General features: G+C 41.5%; 1 protein-coding gene across 1 annotated transcript in view; it reads left to right on the top strand.

Annotated features, from left to right (window-relative positions):
* Positions 1-22428, top strand: part of LOC115406571 (leucine-rich repeat and fibronectin type-III domain-containing protein 2) — a 59819-nt gene that overhangs the window by 4565 nt on the left and 32826 nt on the right. Inside the window, exon 2 of the mRNA XM_030116685.1 lies at positions 14409-14496. The gene's annotated coding sequence lies outside the window, so the exon portion shown is untranslated. The remainder of the gene's footprint in view (positions 1-14408; positions 14497-22428) is intronic.

Raw genomic sequence — 22428 nt, 5'->3', positions numbered from 1 at the left:
GCACTGTTGATTTTGGCCCGTTCCCCTGGGGATGCTTTTATTGGTTGTTTTTAGTAACTATTTATCATTCATGCTTCATACCAAAACCTGTTTGTGCTCAACTATATGCATTAATGGCTCGTGCAATGTTTACCATAGATTGCTGTTTCCTCAGAGGAACGATTTCTCGTCTTTTCTAACAGCTCTGTTGTGATTGGTTCAATCGGAGAGACAGTTGTGTCTCAATCAAGCAGATTTTCACCTCCTGGTAGACAAACATGGAATCTGTATTCATGCTTGCTGCATATTGTGTGGCGTGTGTTAATGGCTGTTTGGCAATCATCTGTTTCAAATCCACGTTTTGAAATCACCGAGAGCCGTCAGTGCTGGGAAACGATCATTTGACTTTTGATTTATTTTGCATCTGCTCAAAGGAAAAGCAAACCTGTGATGCTTTCTGTACATGATGTTTATGTTGGTGCATGCATTGACTAACAAAGGTTTATAGCGTTTGTACAGCATTGCCCCACACAGAATAGAATGATGAACCCTTTTGAAAAGCTTCATTTTTCTGTTTCATTTGATTTAAAAAAATAGCATTAAAGGGAAATATACCAATTTACGTTAGACTGCCCAATACAAGATCATTTTTTTAATGCATGGATGGAATTGGCCTCTGAGACCTCCACCGCATGACCCAAAGTTTAGCCTACGGTTCACTTGGAGTCAATGATTAAAACAATAATGAAAGAATAATAAGGGCCACACAGCTTTTGCTGTCAGGACTCCTTTACTCTGAAATAGCACACCAAAAAAAAAAGAGTCAGGCAATGCTGGAATTTAATGCAGAGACCGGCAGTGTATACAAAGTAATCACGGAAGGAGATGCAGGGAAAATTAATAATATAGCCAGCAAACTTAACTAATTCAACAAGGCAAACATCCTGGTATTGATCTTCAGCCATGCGTTTTCAGTTCTAATGCTCTAAGCTCCTAAACTGCTCAGTGTTTAAGAATGTTTTCCAAGGCAATCTGGATCCATTTGTTATGTAGTCCACTCTTACTCTAAAATTAAGTAATTAACCAGAAATAGATCTGCTCCGAGGTCACGTCATATTTGCGGTGGAAGAATTAATCTCACAGGTTTGCAGCGAGAAAGAATTGCTTTTCCCTGCTTCCTCCCACCTCAGCAGGATATCGAGACGATGATAGCCAGTTAATATCGCCGCGCGATCTATTGATTGTGCTTGTCAGTTTTTACAATCTGCCCTCATCTGTCGGTCTCCACACGCCCTCTCCATCTCATTTAAGGGCCGCCAGCATGCCGAGGTGAGCCCGTCCTCTACCTGACAAACCGCCGCCCCCTCATCCATCCACCCCTCCTCACCGATCCCCTCCCTTTTTTTTTTTTGTAGCAGCGGCACATGAGAGCTTCATCATGGTTCACTAATCCTCCTCATTAAGGCAGGGCCCCCGAGGCTCTCGTTACCGTACATCTTTTCCCACATGCCTTGTACCAGACTCACGGCTTTCATCTCTGGCAGCATGTGCAGATGACATGAATTTGCCATGTGCAATATCACGTGTTGTCGGGATTTTGATGTCTCTGTCAGCTGTAGGACCAGACCGCATGGAAGAAAGGCAGCTGCTCTTGCTTCATCTCAAAGGAATATTTAATAGATCAGGCTCATATGGCCCTCAATCAGTGCACACTTTGTAGTTTCAAATCACGCCTTCATCTCATATTGTGTCCGTTCTCCGTGGCTGAAGTGTTTCCCACTGTCCTCGGGTTAATAGCTCAACTTTACGGGCTGCGGGGATGGTTACCTATGCGTTGGTAATCCAGGCTACGCCTGCGGGCGGCATCCATCTGCACATTTATAGCCGTTGTATTTCTCTCAGCTCAGCGTCATTGCGGTATTTGTATACCAAAGTCAACCCGAAGTTCTACAACTGCAAAAGCAAATGTACTTTTTATAGCTTTAAAAAATTGAGTTTCCTGCACAGGACGTAATTCTGTCCGCTCTTCAGCTCGTGTAAGGGTTGTGGCAGAGCGACGAACGCTCCGGGGATCTATATTAACCTCTCTTTGAAGTTACCCGTACGAGCCTGTGAGCTCCTTCAGATCCACTTATTAAGAATCTTTTTCTGATTCATCCGAGAAACAAACTGAAGCCGCAGCATCCCGGGCCCGGAAATCCTCGCCACGCGCCACGTCCGATCGCATAACGCGTTCTGACAATCCAGAGCTAAAACGGACACAAATCATGTGGAGTGAGACTGAATCACAAAATTTGAGCTGCTTTGGCTTCTTATCAAAAAAACATGCTCAGAGTGATGAAGCGCTCTATAAATGGAGTTGGACTTGGAGTGAAGGGTTTTGTTCAGTCCCAAAGGGGAGGGGTGAAGGTATAACGCACCGAACTCAGGGAAACTTCATATGTCAGGATGGAACATTGAGAAAGCAGAGATGCCACAGAAACGTTGCTCAGCAGGTTTCTTTATCTGCAGGGTAGGTTTGGGGAAAAGAATCTTTGAGAGAACAGACCTGATAGATGATTGATTTCCGTGTTGCTGCTGTCGTTTTGTTAATTATTTAACATATAGATGAAGGCAATGTAATGATTTTAATGATGTTCGAACAGAAGTGATCTGGAACGTTGCATCAAAAATGATTTTAACTCGTGAAGGCAACTTGAAGGGCATTTATTTAAATCGAAACACACCGGCCGACTCCTGCATTTCATTCGAGTTAAATGCATTTTTTTCTTTTTAATTACCCTTCCTATGTGGCAGAATACTTATTAAATTCAGTTATGCAACATGTTCGTCCGTCATTGTTCCAATTGGTGCTTTTTAAAAATGTTCCTGTTAGACATTGATGATATCTCTGACAAATTAAAGATGTTCTGCAGGCATAAGCCACATCCAAAATGCATGTTGCACCTAATGGAGTGGCAAGTACATCTGCTGGTGAAACACAGTGATCACTGCACATCGACTTGTGTGTTTTCCGAGTTGATTCGAGCTGATTTGTCCAATCACCCGATCAAAAAGTGTGAAGTGGATGTAGAAGGTGACTAAATATAGTCGTCAAATACTGTAAGGAATGTTTCAAACACCTTGACTCGGTAGCACCAGCGGTCCTGCTGGGACTGGAGGAACTCCCCGAGCATTTGAGCAGGTGGGTGTACGTCACGATCGCTCAGGTTTTCTGTTTCATTTTAAAAGGAGCAGGTTGTTGATTGCACATTACAGAGCCATAACAGAATGTACAAGTGCCTCCATTTAATTTTGATTAAGTTCCTTAATTATGTTTGATTAAATAATTATAGTTTCTTAATGTGTTTTTTTCAAAGAAAAGGGTATTAATCAGGAATAGAGTTTGCTAAAAGTCCACCAGTTCTAAGCAGCACAACTGTACAAAAAGTGTATTGCACTTTTTAATTGAATTTTGCTTTGAGCGTTGAAGCAGAAATGACTGCTTGATGTTATGTGCACTCTGTCTTTCTTTTGCATCGCTTGTCTTTGACCAACATTAGCATTTGGCAGCTGACAGAAAGAGTTCCAGAAAATGACAACTCCACAGACTGGAGTTTGGTGAGCTTGTCAACAACATGCTGCCGTACATAAAGAAGTAACGGGGTGCACATTGCAGCATCAACCACACTGGAAGACGAAGAAAACAAAGGTCAGAAGGGACAATGGAAGTCACGCTGTCGTGCGCAGGAACCAAGCCGACTTTTCAAATGGGCTGCACCCACTGTGAAGCAATTACAATCATGGCAGCAGTTTACGAGTGTTTTCTCTCAGCGAACACGTGACATTCAGATCCAGTTATTCCGACGCTCGTGCACATTATCTTAAGTGTATTTGATTTTGCCAATTTAGCAGCATGGACCCACAGGAACACTCAGAAATTTGTTCCAGCGACAATAAGCACCTCAAACGCTGCTGGAATTTTTAACCAATGAAACAAGAATGCAAGACAGTCTGGGCTGGGTGGGTTCACTGGAAACACACCAAGGACGGAGAAATCTTACAACGCTTTGTTCAGGTAGAAAAGTACAGTATGCAGTGAAATGAAGGTCAGTGCAATACGTGAGGTCCACAGAATTTCAGCATTTCAGAAAAGTGTCCATGACCAATTTTATCGTAGCTGGCTCAGGGTAGTTATGAAATACTGCAATAATTGTAATTATCTTGAAAAGTAAGGATGTCCTTTGGCTTCAGCCGGAATATAATAATCCAAACATGATGCTGTTTCGAATGTAAAGAAAAAAAAAAAACGTAGAAGAAAACATTGACACAAACTGCTGTAGAAATAGCGTCTGAGCCTGGCGCTGTCAGTGTCAACAGGATTTTTGGGCTAATGAGATCCTAATGGAGGAGGAAAATTATCAGTAGGATGAAACTGTGCAAATTGAGGGTAAAAATAGATTACACCTCATAAATTCATACAAAAGACAGTGTTCCTACAAAAAATGTTTTATTCATGAGTAATAAAAAATATATGCTAATACATAAGTTAATGTGAGGCAAAAAAAACCTTAAAGACCTTCACTGTATTTACATAGTCAACACAACAGGAGAAGCCTGTCTTGGCACAATCTGAAGGACTTTGAGGACGTTTCAGACAAATAAGTCTGGAAAGGAGCACAACAATAAGTATACCACTCAAAAAGTAGTAGTTGTGAAATAAAAAACATGTTTCTGGAACAGATTACACATGGAAGTATTTTGAGGTGAACAAAACAGAAAAAAGAAGTGCAACAGGATGAGAAATGGAGGTTGCTGAAGATACAGTCATGACTGAAGGACTGAGTATGTAAACGCTGATAGATTTCATACCCACGTCTCCACGTAGTTGAGAAAATTGACTGTATTTTGAATATTATTGATATGTGGTGGTTTTGCTCCTCATTCACTCCTGCAATTTCTGTCAGAATTCAAACTCCCACCACAAAATTGTATCACAGTGTGTATCCAGATAAATCAATCTGAGATCTTCTGTTGTTGAAAGTCACAACAGGGGAGCAACTTAGAAAAAAATGTTTGTTTCAACTCTTCTTTCACATGCCTACTCAGTCTGTCTCGGCGTCGTTGTGAAGTTTGATTTGACATTGTACCACAGAAGCCTCATTTTCAGTTTCAGATGAAAATGTATGCTTTTAGAGAAAAGTTTCTTTTATAAAGAACAGCATTTTGTAGCTTTTTCCAACACTCACTTATAGCACGGCAGGTTTGGTTGAGTTTGTTGTCTACCAGTGTCAAATTTTCCTCAGACAAGCGTTTAACATCCAGTCGTTCCTACTGTTGTGCATCATGTATTTCTGCTCTCAATATTGGTGTAAAAAAAAACAAAAAAAAAAACAGGCGACATCCAAAATGCAGGAAGTTGGTATGACCTCTTCCAGAAGGGATGGAGGATCTACAAATGTGTCAGAGCGTTTTTTTTTTTTTTTCTCCCCACAGTGGAAGGAAGGGAACTGGTCATTGTCTGGGACAAGTTCAAGTTATATTAGCAGAATCTATCTAGGGTGAAACTCTTTCATAACTTGCCAGTTTACATCCTTAAACTTACTGTTATTTTGAATTTGGGGCCATGAGGAGAACTTGCAAGAAGCCTAAATAATTTTCTTTAACAGTTAAACTTGCTGGGCGTCATTTCTATCACCTGGAAGTACGGTAACTATAGGTTTTGCTGCATCGGATTCTGACGCCTTCAGGCTGCCCTGGCCTGAAAAATGTACCAGGATGAGCAACAGGTTTGAAGCTTTCAGGCCACCCCAGGTCTATATCTGGAGCATATGGATCTCGGAGGGCTGGGGAGCATCATGTGGGACATGGATACCTGGTCTTCTCCTTTCGCCACATCGTCCCTTTAACACCATTCAACTGTCACTGTGATGAACAGACCTGAGCACGGTGCTCTCTGACTTTGCCTGCAGTCAGCTGCCGAAGATGTGCAAGCTTGAACTGGACAGAGCAGGACAGGAGATACACAAACTTCAATTCACTTCTTCAATGTCACTACAGTTACCACAGTTTATAGACGAACAGCACGAGGGTTGGTGTTGGGCATTGGAATTGCTTCCCAAGTGTCCCACAAGCCCAAATCTTTTTATTCACAATGTCGTTGTTTGGTGCCGTTTTTGTCCATTGAAAAAGCAAAGGACACAAGATTGGCAGCATCAAGTACTATTTATTATATTCTTCTAGAGCCAGAATTGCACGACAGTAATGAACGTCAGAAAAAGGCTTCCTTGGAAAATATAAAACAGAATAAAAAGGTTCCCAGCCTCATGTCTGTAAGACGACACCCTGGTTTGGAGCGCTAAAACTGTTAAAGTTTCATAACCTCATCAGTACAGAAAACATGTAAAACATGAAAAACACTGCTGTTATTTTTTTCTTTTAAGAAACATAAGTTATATGACTGTAAAAGGCCACTGTGCTTTTTTTTTTTTCATCTCACAATATATTGTAAAAGTTATGATTTTGCAATAACCCTGTTTTTGTGCCGATTTTCTGTGAACTTTCCTTCTTTCACAAAGCGGCATGTGTGAATTCTCAAGATGTTTTATTCACCGGCTCTGGCTATATGCTAGAGCTTTAAGAATACAAAAAAAAAAATGTAATTTCTTCTACCACCATAGGTCACACAATGAGGTGTGCGAAACACAGCAAGGTTTAAAATAAGGGTCAAGGCAAAGCTTGTGTGTGTGTCTCTTTCAAATCCATAATGAAGTCCACAATGGGTTTTTTCTTTTCTTTTTTTTTTACCTATTCATTGAAATCATAAATGCTGTCTGTAGGACTGCAAAACAAACAAACTTGGCAATGAAAAGCGATTTTTGTGATGATGGCCAGCAGAAAATATTGGCGCTGCATGCCCTTTAATGCCCAGGTAAACACTGAAAGCATTCAGAAAAGCAACCATTGCAGTTGCTTTCACTCCAATAAATCAAAACCCAGACCCATCGCCAGACCCTTTCTCAGTGTGTCGCATGAAATCGGGATTTGTCTTCTTCTCAAGTTCCAGATCTTGGTCTGAATACTTTTTTTTTTATGAGGGAGTAAATGTATGGGGCCCTCTAAAGGCTGAGAAATGAAGTCTCAGATGACAGCATGCAGCTGCAAACGGATGTTGTGGGCAGTTTTGTGCCGACAACAGTTGATGTCCTGCCAAGTAAATAAATCAATTCGTGGCACGAGGCCACTCCTGCCTCAGGGATGTGATGTTTTTTCCTCTTGATTTTATTTTTTTCATTCCAATTTTACACTACATTTCATTTTTTTTTTGTGTGTTATATATATTACTATGTGCGCAGTGTGTGAATGGCACCGAAGAAAACGGCGCCTGGGGGTAGAAAGCAGCACTGTATTCATGACAAGCAGCGGCCAGAACTGCTAAGGGACATGTTTTAAACTTAGCTTGGCTCGGTGCGAGCGAACGCATCCACCAGCCTCACAGGAAATAAAAAAAGCTCCAGATGGTCAATCCGCCTGTGTCATCCAAAATGGAGGAAACACACTTGTTCTCATCTGCACATATATGCCAAGAATGACATGGTGAGGAGAGAAAACTTATCAGCTTACTTCTAAAGCTGGAGCAGAAGAAAGGTGGAAGTTGTGTGATCAGTTTTCTTCTGTCTGTTCTTGTTTCCCATAATCCAAATTATAGTTCAGGGTTAAATGGTGATTTTAAACATGCAATGTTATTATTTTTTTTTAAAGACCCATTAAGATGGCAGTATTTCATCACTTATTTGAAGTTTTTCATTTACACTGAAACGGCAGAAATGAGTCGGAGTTAGTGCATTTCGAAAACTCCCACCTTGGGAGCTGTAATCAAAAAGTTACGTTTTCAGTCGCTCAGAGTCCTGCTGTCACCCAAAACGCAACGAACGTTTCCCATTTTCATTTGAAAATGTCGAGAAAATAGACCTTAAGAGATCGGATCAGCAAGAAAACTGCTGCCCTGCCCAGTCTACTGTGGACACGGGGTTTAAAAAAATCATTTCCTGAATCTGTGCGATGCCTATAATGATATATCCGTTAAATAACATAATACACCTCAAGGTTCCAACTCTGCCGTCGCTGTGTGTCTGCTTAAAAGCAAGCAAATCGAATTCAATCCACATCCCTGACTGGCCTTGTAATTTCCCTCTATATGTGGAATCCCCAGCACTCACAGTGTAATGATAGGTGTGTGTGTGTGTGTGTGTTCGTTCGTTCGTTCCCCGGCCTTGACGCTCTTTAAACTGCTGCGGCTGGATGAGTGGTCACAGATACGACGGGGGGAAACCACACAGACTGCGTTGTGGCAGCGCGTGTGGATTTGATAAACCCTTTTCTCACGGGCGCCAGGACTACCATCGCGGAAAATGTGATTACACCTCCCAACAGGAGGCACCATGCGGGCCGCCGTTCGGAACGGGGGCGGGGCTCGTCGCCGAGATGTACGTTTACCTCCGACCCACAAACGGCCCTGACACGTGCGTGATGTCCGAGGTTGGCTGTTTTTCTTGCCTGCCTTTTGAAGCTCAGCACGAGCGAGTTGCTATCAATGACTCAATGGTGCGTAACGTGGGTTACGGCATGTGTTGCGATCTCTTTGATGTAAGCTGACAATCAACGTTGACGGAAATCGAAATGCGGTGGCGAAAAAAGCTGCATTTTCCACTCGCGGAGCAGGATTTTCAGTTTCTGCTTGTAACTGTTGATTACAACCTCAAGACTGAAACATATTTCCATGAACAAGAGGTAAAAAATGAGTCACTCTCTTATGGTTGAAGGAACAGTTCGATGACTGCTCGTTAAAATACCTCACATTCATGGCGGAGATGTCTCGCTTCTTTAAGAAATTAAATCAGAAATCCACTGGCCTTGACACAGCTCCACTAACAGAAAATAAGTGTGCTAACGTTTCATACATTGATATCTGATATGTCTCATTCTGACTGTCCTTAACAGGTGCAAGTGTGATTGGAAGGATTTTTCTTTTTATTTCCTCAATAAAGCAAACTCAATCAGAAAAAACACAAAATGCAAGCTCGGTTAAAGTAGGACTGGTGTTGACGCCTGTCAAGAGAATCTGGGTTTGAGTCCAGATAGTTAACCGTCCGCACAGGTTTTCCTGCTCCTCTAAACCAGCCAAAGCCTTGCTTGTTGAGTTGACAGTGATTCTGTGTGTGTTTTTGCCCCAAGGATGGTCTTTCTGTATCGCAGCCCTGCGTTGGAATAGCAGCCTGTCCAGGAAGTGCTCTGGCTTTTTGCCCTGCGTTTTACTGAGACGTGCTCTGGACCGGCGGCGTCACATCCACTTTAGTCCAGTCACCACAAACTGCAGTTTAAACTCGAATAGGCCAGGTCAGGAAAATGACAACGCAATTGGTGAATAGCTTTTTTTTTTCTTTAACCTGACTGAATGCTGTTTTCTGCAAAGTCTTTTGATTGATGCTGCTGTTTTGACACCTTCACACAGTTTTTGGGGCTGTTGCGCAAACAGACGCCCAAAGCGCAACAAAAGTTTCCTGCTTTCACTCGAAAATGTTGTCACGTGAACAGGGTTGTGGGCTTTTCTTTATTTGCATCTCATTCTCGTGATATCGCTCTCCTTATTCCCTGGAGGACAGATATTAAAATCTGGCCTGCATGTTCCCGATGGGTCAAACTGATTCCAGCCTGTAGATTTAAGTGCAGAGAGATTCCAGAAGAGTTCGACAGCCTCACCTTTAATCTAACGTGCCTCGAGGAGACGTCCTTGTACTTGTCACCTATGAATTCTCTGCTTAACCTGATGCAGTGTCTTTTCATCACAGTCCCTAACCATTACCTCTACATATTATATTTATTGTATTCATAGTGTAGTGGAGCCAGGCAGACATTATGTTCGCCTGTAATTCCCCCGGCTGGTGAAGGCTTACAACTGCGAGGCTGTCTTCTTCATAAATCTTACAGAAAGACACGACAACCAGGATGTCTGTCTGGCAGCGCTTTCATATTCTCTTTGATTTCTAATGAAAACAAATCTTTAAAAATGACTTACAAATATATAGTTTCCTCAAAAAATAAAAAAGACGAGTGTATGACACTGAACACCACTGTGCAAATGAAAAATAAATGGAATTCTTAGCTTGGAGAATATACTCGGGGTTTACGAAAAATACAACTTAAAATACCCATTCAACTTCGATTGTAATTACTTGGAAAGATTCCCACTGGAAAGCTGAATGGCAAGAAATACATCCAGTTCAAACAGGGGCCCTGCTGGAGGCGCAAATCAGCAACTACTTGCATGTGTTTTGTCCCAAGGTGACACCGCTGTGACTTTTTTTTTTTTTTCAAATGTTTTAGAGATAAAATGAATAATAAGACAGTTCCAGTGGGTGTAATCCCAGAAGACTGCAGACGTTTGTGCTTCAAAAATATTATTTTGCTTGTGCCAAAGGATTGTCTGACTGGGCTCAGCCTCACTGGAGACTTTGTTTCCACAGGAGAGTCAAGAAGCCGGATCATGAATGTGCAGGAAATCCAGACAATTACTTTAACACTGTGTCTTGATGTAAATTGATATAACCGCTTACATTCTTTATGTTTTTGGGTTATCGAATCAAGGGTATGTTTTGACCAAAACGTGTAAACCGACATATCAACATTTACTGACAACCGTTATTGATCAATGAGCAATTATGTGACTATATTTTTAGGGTTTTTAAAAGTGCTGTGTCAAGGTCTTTAAGCAAAAACATGTGAACCTGTCATATTTCTTTGGTCTAAGATCAGGGGTGAGACCAGCATGACTCCACATTTCTCTTGTTCTTGTGAAGCTGTATGAGCATCGACAACAACCGTCTCGAATTTGAAAAACTTGGAATTCAGACAGACAGGACCATGACCCGAAAGTCACCATTCAAGGTTCCTGAGACTTCTCAAAACATGTTCCATCGCCATGCTGCTAACCAGGGTGCAGAGCAGGCTGATCAAGGATAGTTTGGCTTTTGTCGCTTGTTCCAGTAGCTTTTCCTGCATTCCTTTGTGGTAAGCCTCTCAGGTTGGGTTCACACAGATCATGTCCAGCAAAAGAAGAAATCCTGGCGTGATTCCTACATTTATGGGGTCTATTACCACGCCCTGGTGCATGTCAAATAAGAAACTAAAATTTACTTAGATATCCCCCCGTCTGCTTGTAAACATGTTGTTTGAAGATGCAATTCGTCTCAAACCAAGAACAGGACATGACATCTTCACCAACGACTTATCTTCACTGCAGATCCTCACTAATGTGCACAGTGGAGGAACTGTTCTTATTATTTTGACATCTTATGGTCAGATACCGCATGGAGAATATAAATCACACCAGCTTTTCAGCATGACTTCTGTCTTTTTCTTCAGTTAAAAAAAAAAGATACAAATGTTTACGATTGATCAAGTGTTTTCACTACGAGTTTGAATGCTCCCCTTGACTAAATACCATGCTCTAAACATTAAACATCACTCACTTGAGTATACAAAGGAATACAGCAAAAAACTTTACTTTTACCAACAAACACAGTCAATCTGCATTATGTTTTCTTTTCCCACTGTTTTAACCATTCTCTGTATGCTGCTTTGCTTGCTTTGCAAATTCCAAGAAAGTGTAGTTAAAACGGAAAGAAGAGTTAGTATTTTTGTTGTGGATCCTTTTCAGCTCATTTCAATGTCATTAGTGATTATGATGTGGAATAAACATTTTTCTTAACAGAGAGGAAATAGATATTTTAATCTGTTTTTTTTTTTAAAAGGTATTTTTCTACCTGAACTTCCTGTTTGTCAAATTGATGTCATTGCCTCTGGTTTCCGTGTCCTTCACATGTGTGATCGGACTGACAGTCACGTGTTGGGAGGTGCTTCCAATCAGTAGGTCATGTCTGGAGTTTAACTCGTGCGGAGTTGCTCTCTTGTTATATTTCCTGGCAGGAGGCAATCTGCTCTGCCAGAACTCCCCTTCTTCTTCTCAATATTTATGGGGTGGAAGAACGAATTGGATTTATTCATTTAAAACGGATGCAACACTGACATTTAGCAGGCCGGTGCAATAGTTTATCTTGTGAATAACCTGAAAACAACTTCTCAAAGATGACGGAGAATTTTGGTTGAGTAATACTTAATTACCGAGTTCAGCAAATGGAGTAAATGCCTTAAAGCAGCATATTTGTAGATGAGATGGTTGGAGGTGGAGATAAATATATTTTTTTCTAACTGACAATCAACTGAACTACATGATGTGATAGCAACATTGCGTGCTGATACTACACAGACAGCAGCCTTTTTAAAAAAGGAAGCCAGAAAAGAGGCGAATGGCCATTTGAAACATCTTGTGGATGTAACTGTTTGGCTCGACACTCTGGGATACACCACAAAGGTTTGCAGAGGTTGGAGGTCGGGCCTCACTTATTCACTTTACCAGTTACTCCTCATCGATTTGTCAGCAGCCCCTCTGACCCCGAGTTGTTCTCGGCGTTGCTTGTTAGCTGACTGACTGACTGGGCTGGATCCCATTCCCGAAAACACGGCAACTTTTCCCACACTTTACCCCGGCCCCATTTCATTCAGCTGCTGATTTGACGAACGCACAAAATTCATATTCGTAAGTGAACCAATTACAGATCAAAGTGATGGTACCTGACATAAAGAAACTGATTTGAGATGCACTATGAGTGTTATTAATAGGCTTGTTGTGTTGTTATAATGAAACCGTGCTCTCCTGGCATCTTTCAGAGTCTCAATTCCCTCAGTCATTTCGCGTAGCCAGGATGTGCATCTCAGCAGGTTATTGCTCTAAGAACGGTCTTTAAATGGGATCTGAGAGAAGACGGTTAATGACAGCGAGTCAGTAGGATTTGCATTCTGCTGGTGTTATGCCTTAAATGCTAATAAACTGCTCGGTCAGTGGGGGAATCTTGAATGATTAGCCCAATAACCACCTTGCAAGAATCGTTTATTTTTGAATAATCCAGTAATGAAAGGCTTCGGCGTGAGGTTCGGTCCTGCGATGACGAAAGGAAGCTGATATCCAAAATGTTCGGACAAGGTAAAACAGAGGCCCTGGGGAGTTTTTTCCTCCTGCTAAAGTTCCGATCAGTGACCTCTCCCATCATGGGGGAGGATGGGAAGATGCAGCAGGGTGAATCTGTACGTCATGAGTCCCAGGCGACTGGAGCGAAGGGGGGAACAGCAGTGGATGGGAGAGGGAAAGAAGAAGGGAGACGGCAGACGGGAACGGTTAGATTATGTGGGATTCATGTGGGAGGGGAAGCTCATGAGAGGCGGTGCGCACACACCTCAAACACGAATCCGAAGATGTTTACTATCAAAAAGAAATCAAGAGGTTTCATTCTCTTTTGAATCCAGCCGACCGTAAAACTGCAACCCGACTCAAATGAACCATATGCTTCACTCCCTGTGAGAAAACAGGAAAAAAAAGCCTCTATTTTAAATTCATGACCCTGCACAGTAATACTCCTGCATGAAACATCTTTTAAATGCACACATGTTCACACACACACACACACACACACACACACCCTCCTCTCCTCCCACACATTTGGTATAGTAAACAAACTGTACTGCTCACAGGCTCGTGTTTTCAGGAGGGGAAATTTAAAAAAAGCAACTTGCAGGAAAAAAGTGACCGTAAAAAAAAAAAAGAAAAACCCAGGCGAAAGAAGACAAATACTGCATGTTAAGTCATCATTGAGATTATAATGTCACACCAGAGCCCGGGTTCCCTGCGCAAACACCCTGCTGCGCTTTATTTCAATAATTTTCCACAAGCCAATGTAATCTTTACCCCCTCCTCCCTCCCACACGGTGCTTTAAGGAGATTTTATGTGCTTTTGTTTGAGGAGCAGATAATTCCTTATAAACCATAATAACACAGCCTGAATTATAAAAGGTTTCATAGCTACGAGGCCTGGTTGGCTCACAGTGGATTTGTATATTAGTACCTGAATTATTCAACCCTGCCTTATTTCACAACATAATTTGATTTCTGCTGAATAACAACTGTTCGCCCCAAATTTGGAAAGTATGGAGTATTTGAGAGGTACCTGATACACTCGGATATTCACCCCCTTAAGTGTATTTTAAGGGTACCGTGGAGGATCACTCTTTATGCCTTACCTTTAGGGACTTTTCTGGGTCAAGACAGTAAAGACGATAGCAGAGGAAAAAGTGCAGCGCTCGAGGACTTTTCATTCAGACTGTGAGGGAGTTTTCCAGGACCGATGCACCAACTGGAGCTTGATGAAAAGCGTGTCTTTCTTCGTGAAGAATGAGTCTTTATCACTATCGCCCAGGTGTAGTATGTATGAAGGTGATGAATAAATGATTGAAATTCAAGCATTGTAAAACAAGAATGTACTTTCCTCTTCTGCCCGCAGGCCGATTGTTGAGCTGGCTCTTTGAGCGTGAATGTGTGGCCTTGAGGTATTTCCGAGGGACCATATGGCACAATACCCCACAATATAGGTAAGGTTTTTCTTTTTTTTTTTTGGACTGCTGCTCAATTGTTGTCTGTTCCAGGCATGAAATTACTCCAGAAAAGACATTGACCTTTTCTTATCAAAGCACGGAGTAACCTCGGGCCTCTGGAATAGCATGGACTGCTTAGTGGACATGATAAAAGTGAAGGAAACCTGAGAAATTTGATCCCGTGGGAGCTGATTGGTGGAACTATCCTTGTATTATCGCTGCCGCAGGTCTGGGAAAATTGCTTTGCAGCCATGTACGAGGACACCAGTTTCATAGCACGGCAGCTGTTCTGCAGTCAGAAAGACATAACATATATCCAGGCGTAAATGGATTTCTTTCAAAGTGTAAATGGTTAAATGATCAGACTTCTGAGGACAGATTGGGATTTTCTGAGTGGCAGGCTGACTTTGGCCCACGAGCCTTATTTTCGATACCCCTGCTTTACTGTTGTGGCATAGTACATTTGCATAGTTGCAGATTTTTAAATCGCTGGATGCGTGGTTGATGATACATTTATAGCGCTTCATGAAAATGTAACATCAGTTCAACACCTGCCTGCCGTATGTAGAAACCTGGCGCAAATCAGAATCATAGCCTGTTTTCTTCTTTTTTTTTTTTCTTTCCATTGCCGTCCCGAAATATCTCATGCTTATGGGTGAAAAGGTGAATTAAATCAACTTAGATATATTGTATTCTGGCACAACTCACTGCCTGCCATAATAACAATCGTGAATGGAAATGGTGTTTTTTATGGGGAGTTTTATCGCAGCTTGTAACTCGAGAGGCGGTTGGGTAGTTACACAAACTTCATTTTGATGAGCTAAAAGGACATTTTGTTCATCATTAGAACGCCTCGGTTTGTCTTCTGTTGCCCTGCAGGGAGCCTTTCTGCAGTTTGGAATAGAAAGCCCTTGTAATGTCATTCAGTTCTTCACATTCAGAACAAATTGTCCACAAACTAGAGTGCGCACGTGGCTGCTTGCCATGAAAGTGCACTCAGTGAGAACGATGGCATTGGGAGGAATTTATTTCACGTCAGACGCAGTTTAAGGGTGAATCTGTTTGCCCGCCCTCAAAAGCCATAGAATACAGTCTGCTGTGGTTGAGTAGAAACGACTGAAGTGACAAAATGAGCAACCGGCTTTGTTATCTTGGGGGTGAAATCAAACTGAAGGTCTTCCGAGGTTCTGCAGCCACTGGAATTAGATTTATTCTCAAAGTAATGACAAACATTTGTCTCGAGCTCCACATCATTGACACCGTGTTTACATCATCTGCTGTTTTTACCTGTTACACTTGAGTGTTCTCAGCTGAACCACGATAATGCTTCTGACTCAACAATACTCACAATTATCTATGGCCAACCTTGTGTTGTTGTTTTTTGTCATCACTGTCTTTGCTATTTTCTTTGCCATCGGTTGAGTTTGAGCTCCAGACTGCAGAGAGGGGCGCGCAAGCCTCCAGTCAAACAGCACAACTTAAATATTAACCTTTTAAAAGTGTTAATTGTGACGCATTCATTCCTAAAGTGAGCATCAAAGTCGAAAGAAGAAAAAGAAACAAAACTGGGTGCTTAAGACCTTCAAAAGGTTTAACCGGCAGGTTTGTGAATGAAAATACTGAGAAGAATTCACTTACTGCATTTTCACTCCTTCGACAGTCTCTCAAAGCTTTTCCACACACAGACACACACTAATGGCAGCATGGAGAGCATTTCAGGCTTCAGTGTCTCACTCAAGGACACTGAGACATATGGACGGGTCAGATCGGGGGAGTCGCAATAATTGCCACCATGTCAATGCAAAATTTACATATTTATTCCAACTTGAACCATCATGTTTTACGAATGTGAACAGAGCATCATGAGGTATTTTATTTTTTGGCTTTTCCCAGTGGTTTCCACCGCCAAGGTGGAAAATGAGCCAAGCAATACAAAATCAAAGCAATTAGCCAAACTTTATATCTAATAAAAAATTGAGAAAATTGAAAGAGTGAGAGGTTGAAAGGTGTCTTGAATCTGACAGGTTGTATGGGAAGAGAAATGGAGCGTTGATGAGATTATGGTGTTTGGCTGAACACATACATTCTGCACAGACCATCTGGGGTAGCATGAGATTGTGAGATACGGGCGAACTCAGGGGCTCAGGAGTCCTTCCTGTAAATGTGGATATAAATACGTGAGGAGGCTGCAGGTGCCACAGTGTGTGATGGTGACAATCGCCGGCCACAACAGCCTTAAAATGTCTCTTTACTATTCAGGGAGCTGCAGCAGTTCAGTGGAAAGTGTCCCACGTTTCTCAAAGTCTCCAGGAATATGATGTTTATGGTAAAATATAGATATATAAATTAGAAATACATGAAAATGACTGATCAGAGATATGAAGGACAAATTGGTGAACTGAATGGGACTCGTTCCAGAAGTGGATCAGGCTAAATCCTCAAACTTTCACCAGCTGTGAAGGGAAGACAAACAAAATGAGGGCAAGCTCCAAAGTGAAAGTTGACTTTTGAGACAATTCTGACTCACACAGTCAAACTGCATCACCCTCGTTGTTAAACAGCCTTGGGGGCCCCAATGGAGAAATGTCCCTCCTCAGTTATCAGCCTGGACTCTGGAAGAGACAGCAGACCTTTGCCCGAGGATCTCACAGTATGCAGGAGTTCCAAAGGGATTCAAAGGCACACAAAATATTCAAAAGAATCACGAAGAACCTTAAAAGTCATCAATAAGATCTTGGTTCTGTTTGAGAGCCTGACAGGTGTTTTTTTTTTTTTTTTTTTTTTTTTTTTGTGGTCTGCACTCGACTCAGTGGGGTTTTGATTTCAGGAAGTGAAGAAGCTGTGATAGACATCGAGGTTGTGGAGGTAAAAGCATGTTTTACATTTTAAGTTTGTCTCACACAATTTTAGGTAAGCTGATAACGACCCACCTCGTTCTCAAATGTGACACCAAACAACATTTCCTCCAGCTGCTTTTAAATGATAGAAAATGTAGCTGACTGAAAAACCCAAAAGATGTGGCATTTTTAAAAGTCTCCAGACATGTAATGAAATCTGTTTTTCGAGTTGAGTGATGCGAGGTTCGGTACAAAAAACAATGAGGAAAATGTGATTCTTTTATATCATAGAGAAAAGTAACACACTATTTCCAGGACCCGTTCCCCACTGGGTGTTCGGAATGGTATTGTATTGGTATTGACAAAAGCAAGATTAGTTTCACTGGGGAAGGGATCACAGGGATATTTCTGTGCACTGTTGTTTTGCTCACATGGCCCCAGCTGTCAAGCTGCTCCTTTGATTGTTATTTGCTGAAGTGCTTTCGAGGCCGACGAGGGCGACAAAGTGGACACGACACTAATTACATTTTTAGTTAATAAAAGGAATATTGACATCTGTTTGCAGACGATTGAACTGCTTATATGTTTTCCAGTTTATCAAGACCCTACAAGTCAAACATCCATCCCTCTTTTTTTTCCGACTTGGTTCATATGGTGGCACTATAAACAGCGAGGGAGGCCAAACATCTGCGTGTCCTGCAACTCCCTCCAGCTCAAGACACTTTCCCCAAGGCATTTTGAACAAACGAGCGATTTCTATTGTAAAACCAGCTGTACTTGTGTGGTGAGAGAAACTATACAACCAGCAATACAACACAACAGCATGCTGTGAAACAGCGAGACATGACGAGCTCCATTGTTTCTTATTCTCGGACTATTTACGCTCGGCGCTGCCAGAGGAAAGTTAAGAGCATTCTCAGCTTAGGCTGTGTTTCAGTAGGTGGACTCAGCAGGCTGCTCCCTCAGACACCGCAGGCCAGCGAACATCAGAGCCCACTTCTGCACCAGCAACTTTCTGGATGTTCACGACACCGAGAACAGAAGAGACAACGAGAAATTACTCCACATTACAGCAAAGTCATCAATATCTACCTTATAGACATTTCATAAAGCAGAAATTTCGTCATTGCTTTTGTTTTTATAAACTGTATGTTTATCTGTAATATTTTCAGAGCCTTTCTCCAATCAGAAGTCTAATATTCCTTTTCAATAATGTAATGAGCTACCTATGTTGAACACAGCTTGACTGCTTTGATGAAATCAACAGTACATTTTTGGACCGGAGCCGCCACAGCCGCGTGTGATTGATTGTACCTTGACAACATCATGCCGCCACCACTCGTAAATGATGAGCACCTCAAGGGGAAACATCATGGTTTCCCTTTTGTACTGACGATATCACCAAAGTGAAGGTTTTTTTTTTCTTTTTTTTTGAAAGCAAAAGGTAACACCATGATTACAAACAGCTCAAAGTCTTCCACATACATGGACATCAAGCGAGAAGGTGTGCTGACAGCAGGGAGGAGAGGGTTGATCAGGAAGCGATATAGGGAAATCTAATTTATTTTTCATATGCTGCCGAGATGGAATGTCATATATCACACCATGCAGCAATTTTGTGCCAACTCCAAGCTCACGAAAGATGAAAGAATAGTGATCAAAGATTGAATGAAGGTAGTCAGCTGCTGGAGCTGCTGTGCGATTCACAACCACCGAGCACCATATAAACTGAGTTAAATTAGTCATCCAGTGTACTGTCACTGTTTCTTTTCTTTTTTTTTTTTTTTTTTCATGTGTTCTGGCTTCAAACAATGGTAAATGTTTGAAGTGGTGTTGAATGAGTGGGAGGGAGAATTTTTAATGATGAGTAGACACCAGGAATAATAAGATACCATTTTAAGATCCCTGGGCTGAAAACAGATTCACAAGAGAATGTGTTTTTCAACAAGCATTAAATGAAGACGTCACACTGGAAGTACAGGTTTGAGTCAGATCACCAGTCTGAGTTCCCTTTTCACATGAATGCCTGAGTCTTTAAACCAACAACCAGCAGAAATGTCAAATTCTGCTTCCTTTAGGGTTGGAATTCCAAGTATGATGAGTCAATCACCTGTCCAGTGTGCACCCACGCTTTGGACTTTCCCACTTTTTATCAACTGTAAGTATAAATTATATGTATTTTACTGTGATAGACCAAAACGACACGCCTCATAATTGTGAAATTGAAGAATAGTAACACTTCCGTATACTTCAGCTGCAGCACACAGTCACAGACTGCCTCCTGCTTTAGGTTTGGGTAAACTAGGAGTGTCAAACTCATTCAGTGGGCATTGGCAGCAGCACTGACTGCACAACTCCTTAAAAAACAGCAACTGCTTATTTCACTGAAAGTAATATAAAAAACATCACCATTGAATATTTTGTCACGAACCTCAGTCTCAAGTAGATGGAAAATATGTGCAATTTCACCACTTTCCTGTTTTTACTGACGCCCCTTGTTGAAAACACAGAAACACATAAAGTGCGAAAAATGTCTTCCATTTTCAGTAACTGTTTTTTTCTCCAATGTTGCATCCCCCCAAAAAAATAAAAATGAAAAGACTGACTTTATGCTTCATTTGGCAACTCTTGTGAAAGATCTCATGTTTGATGCTAATGCCTTTGCTGTTGCATCACTGATGTCTCGCCTTGCTGTTGTATGTCTATTACTGTTTCTGAGACAGCGTGATTCTCAGTGAATACATTAGAAACAACAGTATTTCCATTTACAGAAAAAAAAAAGCTGTTGTTTTCTTTGTGATCTCACTTTTGGGTTGGACCCTTTGGCCATATGTTTGACACTCTTGGCGTCGATAATGATTGAGATAACAGGTGAAAGTACAACAATTCTTCATGCAGAACACTTTTGGTTTGAACAGTTTAAGATGTATCGAAGTTAACTTCACATTATACAACATATACACGTGGTGTTCATGTTTAACGCAACTTTTTTTGCACATTTCATTATTCCACTACCCCTGAATAACAACCCAAAGGTAATTCTTCTGACTTATCTAAGCCAGTCACATGAGCAATCTGAGGTTGTTATTTAGCCGAAAAATAGTCAGACTTGACTTGCTGTGTCTGCACTGTGTTTCTAGTCCCAGCTGTAAAATCAGTTTTTGCTCACCTCTGTGTTGTTTCTGGGACGGGAGCTTCAGCAGTGAACTCTCTCATGAAGCAGCACAGTGTGGCCAACTGACCAAGAACTAAATCAGAAAGTTGAACCTGCGAAGCCAAGAAATGCCAAAGGTGATATTGCATCATATTGTATCTCTGCACGAATTAATAGGCAGAGGAATTGATAGAGGAATTTGATGTGAACCAGCGGCATCTGCGGATAACTCTGATTCATCATTTCGTCACGACGGTCGCTTACTCACTGAAATCATTTTGTTATAGTGCTACTCTATACCCAGGGTTAGGAGGGTTACTTTAGAATTGTAATCTGGTACAATTACAAGTTATTTGTCAAAAAATGTAATCAGTAACTTACTCTAATTACTTCAATTAAAGTAATGTACCAGATTACTTTTAGTAACTTTTTGGATTACTTGACCAGCAAACATAAAAATACAGACATAGACAAATCCAATGTGTCATCCTCACGGAGTACTGACGACTCCACACACAGCAAACACTAAATGCTCTTAGTGTTACGAACTCTGCTGAACTCTGTGTGTTCAGCCCCAGTTAATACCAACAACATGACCTTTAACCTCTAACCTACTGAGAATCTGACTTTCTTTCTGACTCAGGATCAGCTGCATCAGTTCAGACTGTGTTCCTCTAGTAGTTCTACAGTCCAGTAGCAGCACCAGGAGCGTATCAACAGTGTTAAGAGACATTTATATGATATACTCAGCCTGCTGTTTAGCTGTACTGCTGTAGTGAGGAGCAGGGTTTTGTGTTCAGGTAGGCCATGCACAATGTTTTTTCAAGCGTTCAGAGTTGATTCATTCCTCAGTGACAGAAGGAAACATGCAGTCTCCAATAAATCCTCCATCCAGGCTGAAGATATTATTGTCTCCATCAGATTCTTCTGATGGAGTTAGTAACCTGTAACCTGTCAGTAACCTGCGTGTTGAGAACTGCAGGCTGCAGTTCTCAACACGCAGGTTACTGACAGGCAGGTTACTGACAGGTTAGCAGGCCAATAACACTTCATTGTGAGTTCACTTGTGTATCATGTTTCTTCAGGTTTGATGATGAGTCCCTGGATGTTGAGAGCATTTTCACAGTTGGGAGGCAGAATTTACATTGTGCAGTGACATTATAGGCTCATCTGACTTAAATACAAAATGATGCATAAGTTTCCAGCCAAAGAATGAGTTTCTCTCCCTGGTAGCAGCCATGACTCCAGCAACAGGTGGTAAAATCCATGGCAACGCGAGTTGTTTCATTCACGGTTAAACATACAGCAGTAGTGTGGGCGACTGCTCCAAGATAGCGGTCGTTGCGGCGTCTATCCTTTATATATCTACAGCGTCTATTGTTTATAGATCTACGGTGACGTCACGATTTGTGCAGTAAAGTGTCGCAATGTCTGTCTACGGCGTGTACGTCTGTTATAATTGTGGTTATATATGGTTATATATATCCTGATTTTCGAAAGTAATCCCGCTCAGTAATCCGTGTTTTTATCAGATGTACCTGTAGCGAAATGACATATATTTTTATCTACTGTAACAGATTACAGTTACATTTTGATATCCTAATTCCGTAACGCTGTTACATGCAATCCGTTACTCTCCAACACTGTTTATAACATACGGTTTCCAACACTGAGGAAAAGTCGAACCTGACACAATGCACGGCAAATAAATTCATAGAGTTGCATAATGAGGTAAGGATGGCCTGAGTGGCTTCATGCCTCGGTATTGACCTGCTTAATACCCACATACTAATGACCATGATTTGATTTTTGTTTGCCATCCTCAATGATGGAAGTCTGATTCTTCTGTGAGAACCACGGCTTCTTCCACATTAATCATTACAGCATAGCCACTTCTGGGTTTCACCGGAAGCTTTTCAAGCTATAAAGCCTTTACAC

This window comes from Salarias fasciatus, chromosome 19, assembly GCF_902148845.1.
Source record: "Salarias fasciatus chromosome 19, fSalaFa1.1, whole genome shotgun sequence".
In the NCBI taxonomy this organism is placed as follows: domain Eukaryota; kingdom Metazoa; phylum Chordata; class Actinopteri; order Blenniiformes; family Blenniidae; genus Salarias; species Salarias fasciatus.
The sequence above is the reverse complement of the archived record's forward strand: the minus strand, read 5'-3'. Positions and strand labels throughout refer to the sequence as shown.